Raw genomic sequence first — 16,288 nt, 5'->3', positions numbered from 1 at the left:
ACATGGTGGATAATAACTTTGCAAGCTTCATAGGGCCATTCATTATTTTGTTGGCCATGTACCTGCAGGATTAATCCCAGAACTGCATTCTACAAATGATGGGTAGGTAATACAAATGACAGAGACCATGCGGACAATGGTAAACATTTCTGTTTTAGTAAAGTGCTAAAGTGCTCAGCAATTCATGGGAAAAATCCATTATGAGCAATTAATAATTGCTCTGAAACTCCATTTCTGACTCAGGAAATCCTGAACCCCTGCTAACTTCTTCTGGAGGAATGCACCAGGGATTAGTGCAGAGTTTTATCCTCCTCAGAAGCTCTGCAGTTGGCCACTGCTGCCAACAGATAAAGGAACAGATACATTTTTGGTTCCATTTACCATGACATCTGTCTATATATTACAATTTCAACCACCTTGATTGCAGTTGCATCCCAAAGAGCAAACCCAGGCATGGGGGCAGCTGCTCTCCGAGCACATTTCATTCTAACCAGGCACAAAAAGATCCAGGCTTTTGTGTACCGTGGCTAAATGCATTTCTTGTTTGCTATGGAATTGCACTTATTGCACCCAAATGTCCCCAGCCATCTTTTTCATACCCAGCATTGTCTGTCCCTCCCTACTCCTTATCTCCAGCACCCACAGGCTCTGTATCTGTACTTTGGAGAGTGCTTGCAAACAGAACCTGAATTAATTTTTAGAACAGATTAGCTGAAAAGTATTGAATATCTGTGTGGACATACTCATTCAGAATTAAAGTAGGTCTAATTCAATTTAACTTACTCCACTTCCAAAGTGAATTAAGTAAATGTAATTGAAGCTACTTAAATTCTGATTAAGAGTCTTGACATCTGCCGCAAGCGAAGCTATGTTATCCACAGGGAGTTAATTCACCACCAGAAGTGTGGAAACACAACCAACTGCATAGCAGGAAAGCTTGAGAGAAAGGAAATCGTTAGTCCCTGAATTGCAATAATCACCACAGTGTACTTATGCTAAGTGTGTATTTAATTTGGGAGGCAACATTCCTGCTTGACAAAAAAGGGAAATAGACTTACCTGCTTAGAAGAGCAATAGTATATATTTTTTTGGTATTTTTTTTTAATTTTTGTAACAGAATTATCATTGTGTCAGAATCCCAGAGAAGTTGGTTAAGGAAAAAAAGAGATGAAGTTGCATCACAAGAAGTGCAACTGCAATCAAATCTGCTTTGCTAACTCACTGTTGTGCTAGTATCCATCTTCATGTGGGGCAGTAGAAAATGGGTTAGAAAATGACCTCAGTTTGTAGGATACATCACAGAAAACACCCCTGTGTGCCCTGCTGGGCTTGGCTTCTCCCTGTCAATTTGCTGCTTAATTTGCTGTGCTTGTTTTCACCTGATGGCAGAATCACAGAACCTCAGCTGCCTTGATGCTGTACCTGTTTCAGGCCACATCATGGATAACTCTGCTGCTATTGACAGTGAGAGAGGCCTGTGGGTGTCCTGTCTCTTCTAATCTGCTTTGTCCGTAAATCAGGAGTTCTGTTATTTGGAAAAGGAAAAAAAAACTTATTACACTTTCTGCAAAATTCAGTTCATCCTATGCCATTATTATGCAACTTTTTGTGTGCAGCAGCAGTTATTTACAACTGAACTTGAATCCAAAAAGCAGTTTTCCAGCTTATTCTTCACTTCCCTGCTGACAAGCACAGCAAAAATAGAGTTGCTGGGGTTATTGGCCCAACTTGGGCTTAGGAAGATTAGGAAGTGACTGAATAAAGAGTGCAGCTCCAGAGTAAACAAAAACATTGCTTGAGATCAAAACAAGGCAGTAGTGACCAAGGGAATAGGCACCTTCTAGACTAACACAGCCTAGCAGCTGTCCCCATGCTCTCTCCATGTTTTTCCAGGTATCTGAAGTCCTTGTGGTCCATGGCTTTTGTTGTCCAAGCCACAAGTGATGCTTGTCTATATTCAGACTGGAGGGACACACGTGATTTTAGCAAGAAATAAGAAATAAAGGTGTGACCCTTCCCATGAGAAAAGTCCAACACCTTTTCTGGTCCAGCCTCAAACCCAGTAATGAAGAACTAAAGTTCCCTTTCTGCTAGAAATATATATGTATTTTTCCCAACTTTATCTTCTAAAACTTTACAAGGTTTTATACTTGTTCCTTCCTGGACACCTCATCCCAACAGCTGCATTGTCAGTGGAAATTTCTCCAGAATCTCTAATATTAACACTGTCCATTCTGAGAGTGTGGGCTGCGGCCGAGAAATTTGCCTCCTTCCCCTTCATTCTGTTGGATTTCAGTCAGATAGAATTCTACTGTAGAATCAAGGTTAATTTTATGGATTTTTAAAGAAGTTTCCAATAGAACTCTGAAGCCTCCTGGTCTCTACACCAGCTCTCCTTGTCTACCCCATAGAAGGAGTGCCAAGGATATGCTTCTGCCTGGATACTTCTTTCCTCCACAAATCCCCCACACAGTTCAGATAATTTCCAGGTTGTACTGGAACCTTCAAATATGTTAACTTGTTTTAACTACCTTTCACTAACAATTGGAATAGTTTTTCTATTTTAAAAAATAGAAGCACAAAAAGATTTTCCTACAATGGCGGGGGAAAAGAAATTAATGCACAAAACCAACATGTTTTGTTCTGAAAACTCCCTTAAAAAAGTCCATGTTAACACCAAGCGAGAAGAGGGAAAAGGTGCTATAAAATATTTCTGAGAGATTTATTCCTCTAAGAAAATGTTTATTGACAAAGACAGGGGAGAAGAAAAACCAAGCAGAAAAAAAACCACACAAAGAAACCCCAAAGCCCAGAAAGAAGTGGGGAAGAGTATTTGAAGGCCATAAGTGATACAAGACCTTCCTACCTCATCTCCAGATCATTTCAGAGCAAGGCTAATAATACAATTTTAATGACACCCATGTAGGAATCAGTTTTGCTACCTGGAATTTCTTGCCTGACAAAATGATCAAGGCCTCGGCCTCAGGTAATTCATAGAGGAATAATATGTGAGAAAAATATAATTTTAATGTCTTCTACCAAAAACTATGACCAGCTCTGCCCTCTATACTTTCGTTATTAGTTCACTGCTTTCAGATAATGGGGAAGTAGCTTTGCTGTGTGGTCGTAAATGAAGTAGAGTGGAGGAGTTTAGTTCAAAAGTGACAGAAAAAAGAATTCCAAGAACTCTACTGAGAAGCTTACTGGAAAAGTGAGGCTGAAGATCTAAATGCAGGAGGTGGATGATTCAGTAATGAATGGAAGGCTCATTTTGACAGCTTGGGCTGCCATCCAAGCTAATTTGTTTCCAAGCCTTCAGTTTGCCAACTGAAGTGGCTGAGGAATAATAGGCCCCCAAAAATATTTCTAAGGAAACACAATGCCCATTATCACTGAAGGAGAAAGAAACTGCACATTTCAAAGAGCAAAAAGAAATTTGAGATCTGCCAACTTTGGTCAGTTCCAAATGACACAGGAAGGAGTAGTTATAATGTACTGAAAGGAAAGAAGTAGAGTATTGTTAAATAAAATAAATTCAAAGTAAAAATTGTCATAAAAAAATAGACACAATAAATAGAAGGATGTTTCTTTCATAGAGAGATGATTTTATGGCTGAGCCCATGCAAGCAGCCTATGATAAAGAAAGAGGCATAGGAAAAAATGAAAAATAAATTGGTAAAGAGAATATATAATAACATGAAAAATAATGAACCAGTATCCTTATGTTTAACCCAACTGACCAGTAAGGCCACGTGCCACAGCTCAGGGTGTGTTGGTTTGACTCCTCCAGCCAGGAAATGGCAAAAGCCACGTTCTGTCCATGGATCAGGCAGATGCAGAGACCAGACCTGCTGAACAGGAGCTGCTGTCCCTGCACCACGGGTCAAACACAGCCACAGCCACTGCATTCATATCCTGTTTCTTCATGTTTACCAAGATGACAGCTCCCCTAGAAAAAGAAGAGAGAGATTTGATAAATATCGTCAAAAATTTGAAAGAGTTTTGTAGATTAGAAGAACCAAATGATCCCCATTAGAAAATGGAGTTAGATTAATGTGCAGGTAAGCAGAATGTGAGATTTTTACGTGTGGAGAAACTACTGCATGGCTACAAGAAATACCTATAGAGGTTGTATACTCTTTTTCAACACAGACTTTTATGAAGAGGCTAGATGTGGCTGGGTATATATAAAAGGTGTTTTGCTTTATGCAAACACATTTAAAATATTATTTGTAAAATTATTTCCTTATCTTTTTTTTCTACCTAAAGGAAAAAAAATCCAGTTCTCTGTTCAAAACCCTGTTCACCAAAATATTGAAGTTACCTGTCAGCCTTCAGCTTAGATTTTCCTAACATTCAGCTGCTGCCAAATTCACCTTTCTCACATGCTGCACACTTGATGCTACAAACAGCCTCTCTTTTTGCCAGCACTGTGCACTAAAGCAAAGCCACATTTTACTGAGACACTTGCCAGCCTTTTGAACTACACCACCTCTGTGCTGCCCCAGCAGCACATGCCTACAGACACAGCCTCCTCAGCCTCCCAAACACCTTCCTGATTTGAAACCTTTTCTTTTTCACCTGCATTTTAAAAGAACGAAGAAAGAATGAAACTACTTTCATTCTCTTGCAGTAAGATTTCTAAGTCTCAAGTGGTTTTGGATGCACGTTTCATGGTTGATGGTATTGAGGACCCTTCCTAATAGATTTATACAAGTGTTCACTACCTGCATTCCCACTGAGAAGGGAATCAAGCACTGAAGGTTATTTTTTTCTATTTCTACTACAATTGTACTACAAAGCTACTTAATTAAATGGGCACTCAAAGCTCATGTGCTCCCTCAGGGTAGATCTAAATAGCAATGGGAAGGTGTGACTGCAACTTCAGTGGGTGTACCAGGCCCAGCTTCCACCCCAGGAGTATCAGCTACACCTGGGCAGGTTCCTCTGCAGACTGAATCACTGCACACATTGACACAGCTCTGTCACCTCTGTGGTTTTACAGAAGCTGCCTAAAAATAGCTATGGCAGCATCAGGGCCAGCACTGGACTCATGAAATATTTGAAAATATAAGACATGCAGTCCCTTCTCCTTCCAACCACACAGTGAATTTCTACCAAAATTAAGTTCAGAGCCTTTGTAATTGTACCTATTCTTATCCCTAAAGCCAACAGTGTTTCCATGTGCTCATTTCCAGCAAAGATACACTTTTAATAAGTATGCACTGCCATACCTTACATTCTTTTCATGTCAGTTGTTTTCATGGGTGGTCACCTCTCCTCAGCAGAAGCCAAGGACTTAATACTTTGCAAATTGATTCTTCCTCATGAGAGGGCACTGGCTGGATGCCACTGAAACAGAAATAACCACGATTCCAGAGGTAAGATTGTTTATGTTTATTCAACAAGCTGCATCTCCACAACATTCTGATGCTGGAAATCCAAGTATATTAAGAAATTAACCTTTCAAAAGAATTCTGACAAAGGAGGATGTTTTGCTGATAGATGAACAGTATCTTGCCACACTTAAAAAGATTAGTATTTGTGAATTTTGACATAATTACTGATTTCCTCAACAGATTTAAAGTCTAAGTTTATCTTCATGTTAATCCAATTTCATGCCTAGAACAGAGCAAGCACAACAGAATGTCTTTCGTAACCTTCTGATATCATTAATTATTGCTACATTGGGAGTTACAGCATGGAACAAACAGGTTTTTAAATGGAAATCATTTGTCTCTCAGCAGGGAGACTCAACAGTTTTATTTCCTTCAGCACCAAGCTGCATTCAAGTAATCTTGTTTCATGGTGATCCTCCCTCGACAACCTGCAAGTCAATGGTGAAATCCCATCTATTTTGTTCCTGGATTGGTCAGATATGCTGCCCATAAGGGGAGGTGTCTATTTCCTCTCCTAATTGTGGAGGAAGGGTTTTCTATATGTTAAGGCCATGCTTTCCCAAAGCTGTGGGCATTTGGTCAGGTTTCCTGGTGATTTTCCACAAAAGGAAATCCCCTAACTCATTAAAAAAAAAATAGATTAATTGACCGGTTCAGTAACAAGCTGCCCCAGGACCCAATAAACTTTACAAAGGGTACATTCCAATTATGACTGGGCTCAGCATGAACCTGATAAGTAAGCCAGCAGAATCATTCTCCAGCATTAAGATTTTTTTTTCCTTTTCCTCCATTAATTTAACTCTTTATTGGCACTTTTGGATTGACTAACTTCTTATTTTTCCTTTCCCTATGAATGTTAACCCTGCTGATGAACTCCCAGCAATGTGATCTACCAGGGTCAATAAACCAACCCTTGGTCTCCAGTCACTTTCCTGGCATTGTTGTGGCCTTGTAAGAAGGGTCAGCTACATCACTGCCTTCTCCCACACTATGCCTGGTGTTATAAAATAAATCCAGCTCCCTGACCAGGACAGGGGAGAGGGAAAGTCATTTTCTCACAGCAGAAACATCTACTGCAGAAATTGGAAGCACCTGCTAGCAGAGCACAGCTACAAGCCTGGCTTCACTGTGTGAGAGAGGTGGGAGGGTACAGGGTCTTCAATCAGAACTGCAGGAGAAGGAGATGCAAGGCAGATATCAAATTAGGAAGATGAAAAAAATGAATGGTTACTAGCTACAAAACAATTGTTATTTTATATCATCATGTGATAGCCCATTGTGGCATTAGACAGCACAGACACATAAGAAAGGGCACCTAAAACTTGAGTACTCCCAACCCTTTAGTGCCCAGCCCAGTCCTAAGGCACTGTCTAGAAAAGCCTGATCTTGGTAACACTCGCCTGTCAGATGAGAGTAAGCCTGGTTAGCCAGAAAGAAGAGCTCCTAATTTTAGATCTTTGGAGGGCTCCCCACCCAAGGCACCAAGCTGTGTGTGGATACAGAAGTCCACACACATCAGCTCCACCTCCTCTCTGCCTGTGAGGAGCATTGTGGAGGGTCAGACTGAGCACAGGGCTGTCCTTGGATACCAAAGACATCATTTGATCACCTGGCAGCATCTGGATGTGGTTCAAAGAATCATTAGGCACCTCCTCCAGAGACAGGCTGCAAGGATCGGGTGGAAGCGCCCCATGAACTGCATTTGCTCTCCTGAACCCTCAGCCTGCTTTGGGTGCAAGACAGCCTTTACTCACAGAGGCTTCTTTAGGAAACATTGAAAGATTGGCTCACTACTCCTGTAAAGCAAACTTACACACCTGCCTGGTAACTACTGCTACTTTTAACACATAAAAATGTGCAGAAATTTGTACAGAAGACATTTAAACTGTTTGGACCTGCATCTACTTCTACTCAGATGTTGAATATCATTTTCATACATTCATTATGCCTAGCCTGCACTGTATTTCTTAGAAGAACAAGAATAAGTGTAATTATTGTTGTCAGTCAAAGTTGCTCTGAAGTCCTCAGCTTTTACTGTTTCAATAACTCATTTTAACCGGTGGCAAATGTCTCCAACAAGCACTAGAGCCTAATTTGCAGTCTGGTTCCCTTGTCATTTTCTGAGTCATCTTGGTGGAATGCTGTGAGGCAAAAGATTAGTTTTAGGACTTTTTTTCATCTTCCTTTTCTTTACATCTGAGGGTTGTTAAGAAGTTTGGTTTCAATAGCTCAGGCATATCCAAGGCATACTACAGGTACCAAAGGTGCAATGAAATACAAAGTTTATTCTACCTCAGTACAAAGAAAATACCTGATAAACTGTTCCAAAGTCAGCCTTAGCACATGCAGGTGCAGATGTTATTGGTTTCACTGAAATTACAGTGCTTACAACTGGTGCTGGATTTAGCTCCTTACAAGAAAACTCCTCAGCATCACATAGAGATCAACTGTGATTGCACAGCCATTGGTGTAAATCTGGAGTAATTCTACCAATGATACACAAACCTCGAGGCAAACATCTAAATAGCTAAGGTGCCAAAAGTAAACGTGATACAATGCTGATGGAGTAATAGGTAACTGACACTTTCCTCCTCAGATCCTTAATCAGGTGTCACTGAGAGGTGCTAATATAATTAGGGATGAGATATGGATTAATAGGAAGAAAATATCATAACCTCCCTCTTACAATAAAATGGTTCATAGACTATACTTACCCACAAACTGCACCATTCTTCTGGTAGCATGACATTTGCTAAAGCAAAAGCCTGTTGATAATTCTCTGTAGTCCTATATAGCATTCAGCCATGGCTGCTCTTCAAAAGGCCATATTTATCCCCTGGGAAATATAGCTGTATTAATATGACATTTTGTCACAAATTAATCTTAAACAGGGGTAATATTTGTGACACTGAGTTGAAACTGGAACTAAAAGGCAGTTCAGGTGGTTAAAGCAGCAATATCCTGTCACAGACTTATATTCCCTGAGACAATACTGTTATGGTGTAAGTACCAATGTACTGGGATGTACTAAGGGGGAGAACTGTGCAAGTCTTTCTTCATTTTAACAACATACAGGATCATTGGCCTTCTACTCTTTATTACAGCTGGCAGTAATGCCCACTAATCCCAGGGACCAGAGCCTGTGGTGCCAGGTGCAGTACAGAATAACAAACCTTGTGCTCAGAAAAAGCCTCCAAGAGAGATAATTAGCACCTCATCTCCCATCAGGATGGGCTGCACGGTTAGAAGCAGACAGACAATTTTTAAAAGATTCTTTAAAAAAAAAAAAAACAACGCTGATTTCTCATTAAAGCGATTAAAAGTGGCCTGGTCTGGTTTTTAATTGAAGTCCCATGGCACAAATCAGTTGTGACGAAAGGGATTCTCTGTGATGTGCTCTCTTTCCTGCTGTGGAAGTTCCCAGGCTTTGTACAGTTCAGTCAATGCCAGGCTAATTAGCACAATGTAATCTTGCCACTTACACCCACTTCCCAACTCATTTGCACATAGCTCCCACTATTACAGAAATCAGGGTAAATTCAAACTACAGATTTCCAGAGGAGATGACCCTATTATACAAAGGATGCTGGAAACCTCTTTTTATTCCATTCCCCCAAACTCCAGGGTCACTGAAGATGGTTAGTGATTTGGTGTACCCAAAACTACTTTCTGGGCACTTCAGGGCACATCTCAGCTGTTCTTCAGCAATTGCATGTCATTTGCCTTTAATGGGATCATTTTTATTAAGACTAATGTCTCCTCCCTGGCTGTTTAACTTAATTCCCTCCTCAGCCTGAAGGCTGCAGCCACAGGCCATCCAGAAATATTTGTGTTACACAGCAGACTGGAATACCCACACTTCTGATTGTTTAATATCAGTCTTGGAGATGTGATGTGAAGCCTGCTGACCAGTAACAGTCATTAAAGCTCCTATGACACTTTTTGCAAGAGCAGAGGGTATTATTAACTCCAGGATCCTGGCCACGCTCCAGTTTGGATAATTACATTCTAGCACACTAAATTTCCCCCTGCAGTTTCAGATGGGGAACTTCTGTTCTTCACTTCCTCCTGTAACAACCAGAGCAAAGTGTCGCTGGCACTGAAATGCCAACGTGTCCCAGCCAGGGAACAGGACTCAGCCCATGGGCTCACATTCTGCAAAATGCTCTGGGACTCGTTAGTGAGGAGGTGCACAATGCATGACCTAGAAAACCATAAAACCACAGCTCTGACCTTGGTGGCTCTGCAGGTTGCTCATGCTCTCACATTGCTGGATTTTATTTCTGGCGGTGCAATCCACATGAAAGGCGTGGGTATCTTCCAGTGCTGCACCCAAAGTCCTCAGGATGTACCAAGAGGTTTTGCTGCTGTGTGTTTTATCAACTGCTCGAGTAATTGTATTAAGATCTAAAATTAAGGTCTGTCTATATAGCCTAAGAATCACTTCATTGTACTCAGTATCCAAGAGTTTTTAGGTGACAATTGGATCTTCCGTAAAGAGACAGTAAATACAAGCAGGCATAAGATCTGCATTAGGGAACATCAAAAAAATTGAACTAAGGGCAAGATTTCTTACTTGAACAGAAAAAGACGTGTGTTTATCCAGCTGAGCTGATTGCTCCTTCTAGGTACTGTGAAACCACAAGGAAAATGCATCTGTAGTGAGGCAACGAGGGCCCATGGGTACCATTGCCATGGCCTAGAGAGGGAGAACAGAAAGAGACACTTTGAGAAAGGGAAACATTTACTGAAATTTTGTTGGGAGAGGCAACTCACAACATATTTAGTTTTAAAACTTCGTTTGATTGATTTTCATATGAAAAACATTCCTGGGAAATCTAAGTCTGGGATTCAGAAATTATGCTGGCTGAAGGGACCAAATCACTGAAATATTAAAGAAACCTTGAAAATACTATTTCTGTGTTCATCTGAGAGCAAACAGACAGAATTCTCTTCTCTGAATTTCTCCAGCTTAGCATAAGAAAGATGATCTGCTGTAGATTCTGTTCCTTCAGGCAACTGATGAGGAACATCTTTGATGTGCTTTGATTAATGCTGCCTTCTTTGATTCAATGATATTTGGTTCCAGCTCCACTTTAAAAATAAAAAATCCTTACTACCAGAGGGGAAAATATTAAGGATATTTGCTTGGGAAATACTTGGGCTTATGTTATGAGTTCTTATTCAAGATCAGAAAGTTTTCTTGCCTGTATTGTTCTCTCTCCTTTGAGCTGGTCACCTCGACTGCAAACCTGGACAGCAAGTACCCTCTCCTGGGGTAGCACTTTCCATCTTTTAGGACAAGAGAAAAATAGGAGTGAAAGGTATTTCTGGAGATCCTGTCACTCCCTTTGCTTCCAAACTACCTGATTGTTTCTAGCAGACACCTATCTGTCTTTGTGATGGAGATTTCACACTCTCCTGGAATGATCTATTTATAGATTTGACTATCCTACCCACTCACACCTTCAGACAAAGAGATGCTGTCAGGAAACATCAGAACTCCAGAGAAATACAGCCATTTCTGTATTGTAAACTGGGGAAGTTTATATAAAAATATAGAGAGTAAATCACTCCAGTAATGTTTGATTATAAAGTAAAAATGGATTATGTAACCAGCCCAGGTGGAAAGGGATTCAGTTGGAGTCAGAGCAGCTGGAATCTGCCAGGCTCCCTGGCTATTCCACAGCTTTTGAACTTCACCATTATTAATTTTGCATCCAGCAGTTTTGGATTAATCAGAGCAGATCACTATACCCAGCTATCTTGGTCTGACGTCCAGTTAATAGTAGAAGGAACAGAGCCAGGAACCAGAAGGAGGAAAAGAGGGACCACCTATCGTGCTCCATTCACTGGGCAGACATCCTCAGACTCTCAGTCCAAGAAAACTCCCACCTGTTTCTGAACGAGCTGCTCAAAAGCAGCATTTTCCTGAATGGATCAGTACGGCACAAAACTCAAGGCTCTGCTAGAATGAGCCAATGGCATTTTTGTACTGCACTGAGTTAATATTAGTCTACACTGCAATGTGTATACTGATAGTGGTTTAAGTTAAGGTTTTTTTTTTTTTTTAAGGAAATGTGAATTCCCGTATGCCCTACTTTGGTAGCTTAAAGATTGTAGGAGGTCAAAAAAAAAATAGGTCAGTGAAAATAACATTGCAACAAGAAATTAATTGCAAAGAACGTTTAATATGACAGGGGACTACATAAAATCCTATTATATTTCTTCACTATCCTACTCAGTAGTCTGTACTATTGCTATACTCAAAGGCCAGGGCAGTCTCCCAGGGTAAATTGCTACATTAGTTTGACATTTCTGGCTCCAATTAACCTTATATTTGAGCTATTTTCTGAGGGTTTTTTAAAAAAAAATCTGTGATAAGGTTATGTTTTTCTATTAGAGTTTCAATTGCTTAATGGCCTGTTCCTGGTGCCAATCCCTCTTTAAACACACCCTAGGTAAGTAAAACTAGGCCATACTTGACAATACATTGCTCTTGGCAGCAGGACCAGCCTAAGGTACTCCAAGCTCTCCCTCCCTGCCCCTGTCCACTCAGGACACCACCACCCTCACGACAGCACACTGCACCATTCAGGAACCAACCTGGCTTCAAAAGCTTGCCAAAACCCCTGTCTCATCCAGGGATTGTGAAGAGATCAGAAGAGCACAAAGGTTCTCTGATTTCACAAGAGTGGTGCCAGCTCCTGTGCTCTTTTCCTTGAACTTTAAGGCACCACACTTGTGGCATGGTACCAGGTCACCATGAGGGAAAAAAACTACCACACTCCACTCATCCCTAGGGGATCATGCAGGAAAACTTCAGGAAGAATTTCTTCATGGAAAGGGTTGTTAAGCATTGGAACAGACTGCCCAGGGCAGTGCTGGAGTCCCCATCCCTGGAGGTGTCCAAGCAATGCCTGGAGGTGGCACTCAGTGCTCTGGTCTGGGTGACAAGGTGAGGATCAGTCACAGGTTGGACTCCATGGTCTTGGAGGTCTTCTCCAACCTCAGCCATTCTGTGAATGGTATAAATTGGATTAGAGAGGTCTTCCACATGCAAAGCAACCTTGAGAAAGAAGAAACAAGATTTACCTCCCAGTCAATATAATATATGAAAATAATAGAAACAATGCAACAAATTATCTCCACAAGGACAGAGCAGGAGTGGTGCCTTGCTGACACCCTAAGCACGGAGGAGCAGCACCTTCACTCCCATGCTCCTTGCAGCTCTTACTGGCCCTTTGAACAGGTAATTCCAAAACACTGCCAAGAACACGCAAAAATTTGTTGAGAACCAATGATCCCTGCCCACAGCTGCAGATCCAGCCAGATCCGTATCTTCTGGGGACAAGTCAAAGAGAACCGAGAAGAAATTCAAGAAAGCTTTTTCTGTGGCCTTTTGCCCTAATAATGTGCAGTGAAAGACACTGGTAGTGAAATCAGCTTCCTCACATTCTACAGATACAAACATATATTTATTATTTGAGCTGCACCAGAAAGTAATTCTTGGAAGTAAGTCTTGGCCTGTAATTTGCTGGCAAGCAGCTCGCTCCAAGTATGAAATTTTCAAAACATGAAATTCAAGCTCTATGACCTACAGTCTGGCAGACAAGTCAATTTTCATGCTTTAATCATGATCCTGCTATAAATGCTTACATTTATGAATGCAAATTCATTAGCTACAAGCACTTGCCAAAAAAAATATGTATTTTTGAAACATTCCCAATGTCAAGTCTGCTTATTTTAATATTTCCGGAATAGAATTACTTGGGAAGTGAAAACATCTTAAATTTTATTTTTATTTTCACATTAATGTATTTCAAATGGAAAGAATAAAAGCTAGATTTTGCAGCTCCATCCAGCTCCAGCATTAGGTGAGGGGTAATAATACTGCACAAAGCATCATAGAGACAACTACAGAAGTGGGAGAGCTGAGATATGGTTGGCAAGGAAACCACAACTGACAATAGCCTGGATTTTCACATGCAGAACCTCCAGCTCTGTGATGTTAATTATGTACAGCACGGCTCTGCTGCTGAACTCACCCCATTGCCTGCCACATGAGCCAAACTAAGCAAATACTTCATCACCTCACTGAATTTCTCTGATAGACCCAGTGGAAGTAAATGATAAAATTTTCCTTTACTTCAGTGGATAAAGACCAACACCTTGGGCCTTATTTTATTTATTTCAATCCATTCCTAATATCATTTACCATCCCAACTCAATGGTACAGTAAAATCCACACGATGCAAATCAGTACTCTACTTAAAAAACAGAATGTTTTAGACACACAGAGTGAGCAAATTATCATAGCTAAGATTTTCAAGACTGATACTTAAGTGAGGCAACTTACTAAGTCGTGGTTCAATCTTTAATAGCACAGCAGCTCTTGAAATCATGTATCTAAAATGAGGACACTTATTTAGGTGCATAAAGAAAGTTCAAGTCAGCTTACATACCATCAAAAAATCCCAACATTAAAACGATGATTCTAAACTATAAAAATCAATACAGAAAACATGGTCAATATCTTGTTAAAACAGGGCATTTACAGAAATTAATAAACAGATTAAAGCCTCTATTGAAACATAAATCACAAGTGTGACTCTCAGGCTATGTGGAGCTGTGCAGACGTAGATCAAACTTCAGGCAAAGTTCAGCTCTACTTGCTCAGAGCAATTGGCTGTCGCTCTCTCCCTTCTTCTCAGGACCACAGAATCAAAGAATTACAGAATATTCTGAGTTGGAAAGGACCCATAAGGATCAAGGAGATCATTTATTCAGTGAACAGCCCCTATGGGGACCAAACCCACAACCCTGGCATTATCAGCACCACGCTCCAGCCAACTGAGCTCATCTCAAAGAGCTCTACCCCAGAATAAATAAGCTCCAATTTGGAGCAACCCTTCCAGAATGTAACCCTACAGCACATATTGATGGTGCATTTTGAACCTAGAGGTCTGAGTCACAGATCCTACTGCCAAACCTAAAGCCAGGAGAGGTCATGCCCTCCGTGCCAGCCTTGTGCTCTGTAGTTAATCCCACATGGAGCGAGGCAGGAGCAAGGCATCCCTGCCTAGGCAGAAGGAGTTTGCAGGGTTGAAGAGCCCAAAGATTGACCCAGAACTCCCCTCTCCCCTCCCTGCTCATCGCTGCCCCAAATCAGCAAAGCTCACCATTATGTAATCTTCAGCCAATTTGCATTGGAAACGCTGCGCGAGCACCGCTTTATCCGCCAGGAGATTCCCAGCAAATCATTTATTTATTGTGTTGTCTAAAAATTACCTTTAGAAATAGAAATGCTAATTTGACTGGGAAAAGATTGCCTTGATACAGAGATTCGGGCTGGAGGATGTTTTTTACATTCATTAACACAAAATAAACTGCTCTGGTGTTCAAGAGCAAAGGATCAATGACTGAATTCCACATAATTAAAAATTTGAAATTTTCACATTATCTTCCCTGCACAACAATCTGAATTCAGGAAACACCTCTCTGAGTATTAATTGTGCAGAATAATATGGCTGACTGTCTGCATGATCTCTCCATCCTTTGATGTTTAAATTGATCCTGGTATTCTGGAGACAGCTTCTGCAGAACCGATTTCCTTGTCTTTATTTTAGCTAGGTTCATTCAAAGGGCAAAATATCTAAGCATTCAGCTTTTGACCCTACTAGCAAATATTTAATGTATGAATTAAACTGGACAGGGCTTTGCCAGAAGCTCTCTTCATGTTTTATTTCTGAAGCTATTTTTACCAACATTTAATCGCTTACATGTAAGGAGATAAAGACATCTCTGACAAACTGTGTTTATTGAGCTAAATGCCATCAAGGAAAGCCCTTTTATTTTTTTATAATGGGTTCAGTGCACTTTGTATCTCTGGCTTTATTCTCAAACACACTGTTACCATCCTGGAGGATGATACAGTACCTAATATACTCCTAAATAAATGCACAAGTGGATGGACACAGGAGGCAGCTTGACAAAGAGACGGATGGATAAACTTGAAACCATCTTTAATAGGCTCCCAGGAAATAAAAGAGTGGTTACAATCTCCAGTTACTCTCCTGCCCTTTCTGTATATATTTACAAGGGACCATTCTGTAACAACCATCGGCAAGCAAACAACAGCCAGACACCTGATTAAAGGTCAAACCAGCAGTGACAAAGCACAAATTAAAAGGGAAAACCCTGATTTTCACACCCCCTCCCCTATCAACCAGGAAGCATTAGAGACCAGACTGCTGGGCATCAGCAAAATTTAAAAAAAAAATTAAAAATTGGGGAAATTGTGGCAGCAAAACAAACAAATATTTTTGGATATTAATTATGACCCTTGGATGACCAGAAAGGGGAGAAAGGTAGTGAGGAGGGGAGCATTTTAAGATTAAATAGCCAAGAGGTGGAGAGGGCAACAGCAGAACTGGAGAATGACAAAACCAGGCAACTGCCAGGTGGAAAGGGCTTTGGCAGGGAACATGACCAAGTAATTAGCAGGTGGAAGGGGAAGTTAAGGGTCAAAATCAATCTGTCAGGGGTAGCAGGGAGGTATTACCACTGCAACGGGCTCTCGTCTGACCAGCACAGGGGGGTCCACAGGCTGCTGGCAGGAAATTGCAGCCAAACCTTTGCCTCAATTCTGCAGTGGCTGCAGCATGTTCCAGAACAGCCCAAGCTTGCCCTGCACACCCACCATCACTGCTTGTGCTGCCCCAGCTCATCTTTGAGGGGAAACAGAGCTTCACTTAGCTCCCAGTAGGTAAAGCACAAACAATCAGCTATGACAACCAGGTTTTTGTTTATCTAAACAGGGAGACAGACATTCCCAAACTAATTCCAGTCTAGAAATTGTTTTAGTGGAATTAATGAAACACAATGGT

The 16,288-nt window shown here is 41.0% G+C and overlaps 2 long non-coding RNA genes across 3 annotated transcripts in view; both read right to left on the bottom strand.

Moving 5' to 3' along the window:
• The window catches only part of LOC137481753 (uncharacterized), a 47,558-nt gene extending 44,991 nt beyond the window's left edge, over window positions 1-2,567 (bottom strand). Inside the window, exon 1 of the long non-coding RNA XR_011003646.1 lies at window positions 1,838-2,567. This is a non-coding gene — a long non-coding RNA (uncharacterized lncRNA). The remainder of the gene's footprint in view (window positions 1-1,837) is intronic.
• Window positions 2,568-5,233: 2,666 nt separating this feature from the next.
• Window positions 5,234-12,439, bottom strand: LOC137481562 (uncharacterized). Of its 2 annotated transcripts, XR_011003539.1 has the most exons (4): window positions 12,006-12,439; window positions 9,976-10,098; window positions 8,114-8,235; window positions 5,234-5,352 (listed from the first exon to the last, which is right to left on the bottom strand). It is a non-coding gene; the product is annotated as an uncharacterized lncRNA (long non-coding RNA). The 2 variants fall into 2 exon arrangements; XR_011003540.1 differs by lacking the exons at window positions 9,976-10,098; window positions 12,006-12,439 and adding an exon at window positions 9,633-9,811.
• Window positions 12,440-16,288: the final 3,849 nt, after the last annotated feature.

Source organism: Anomalospiza imberbis, chromosome 13, assembly GCF_031753505.1.
Source record: "Anomalospiza imberbis isolate Cuckoo-Finch-1a 21T00152 chromosome 13, ASM3175350v1, whole genome shotgun sequence".
Lineage (NCBI taxonomy): Eukaryota > Metazoa > Chordata > Aves > Passeriformes > Viduidae > Anomalospiza > Anomalospiza imberbis.
Note: the sequence above shows the minus strand (reverse complement) of the source record. Positions and strands in the feature narration are given on the sequence as shown.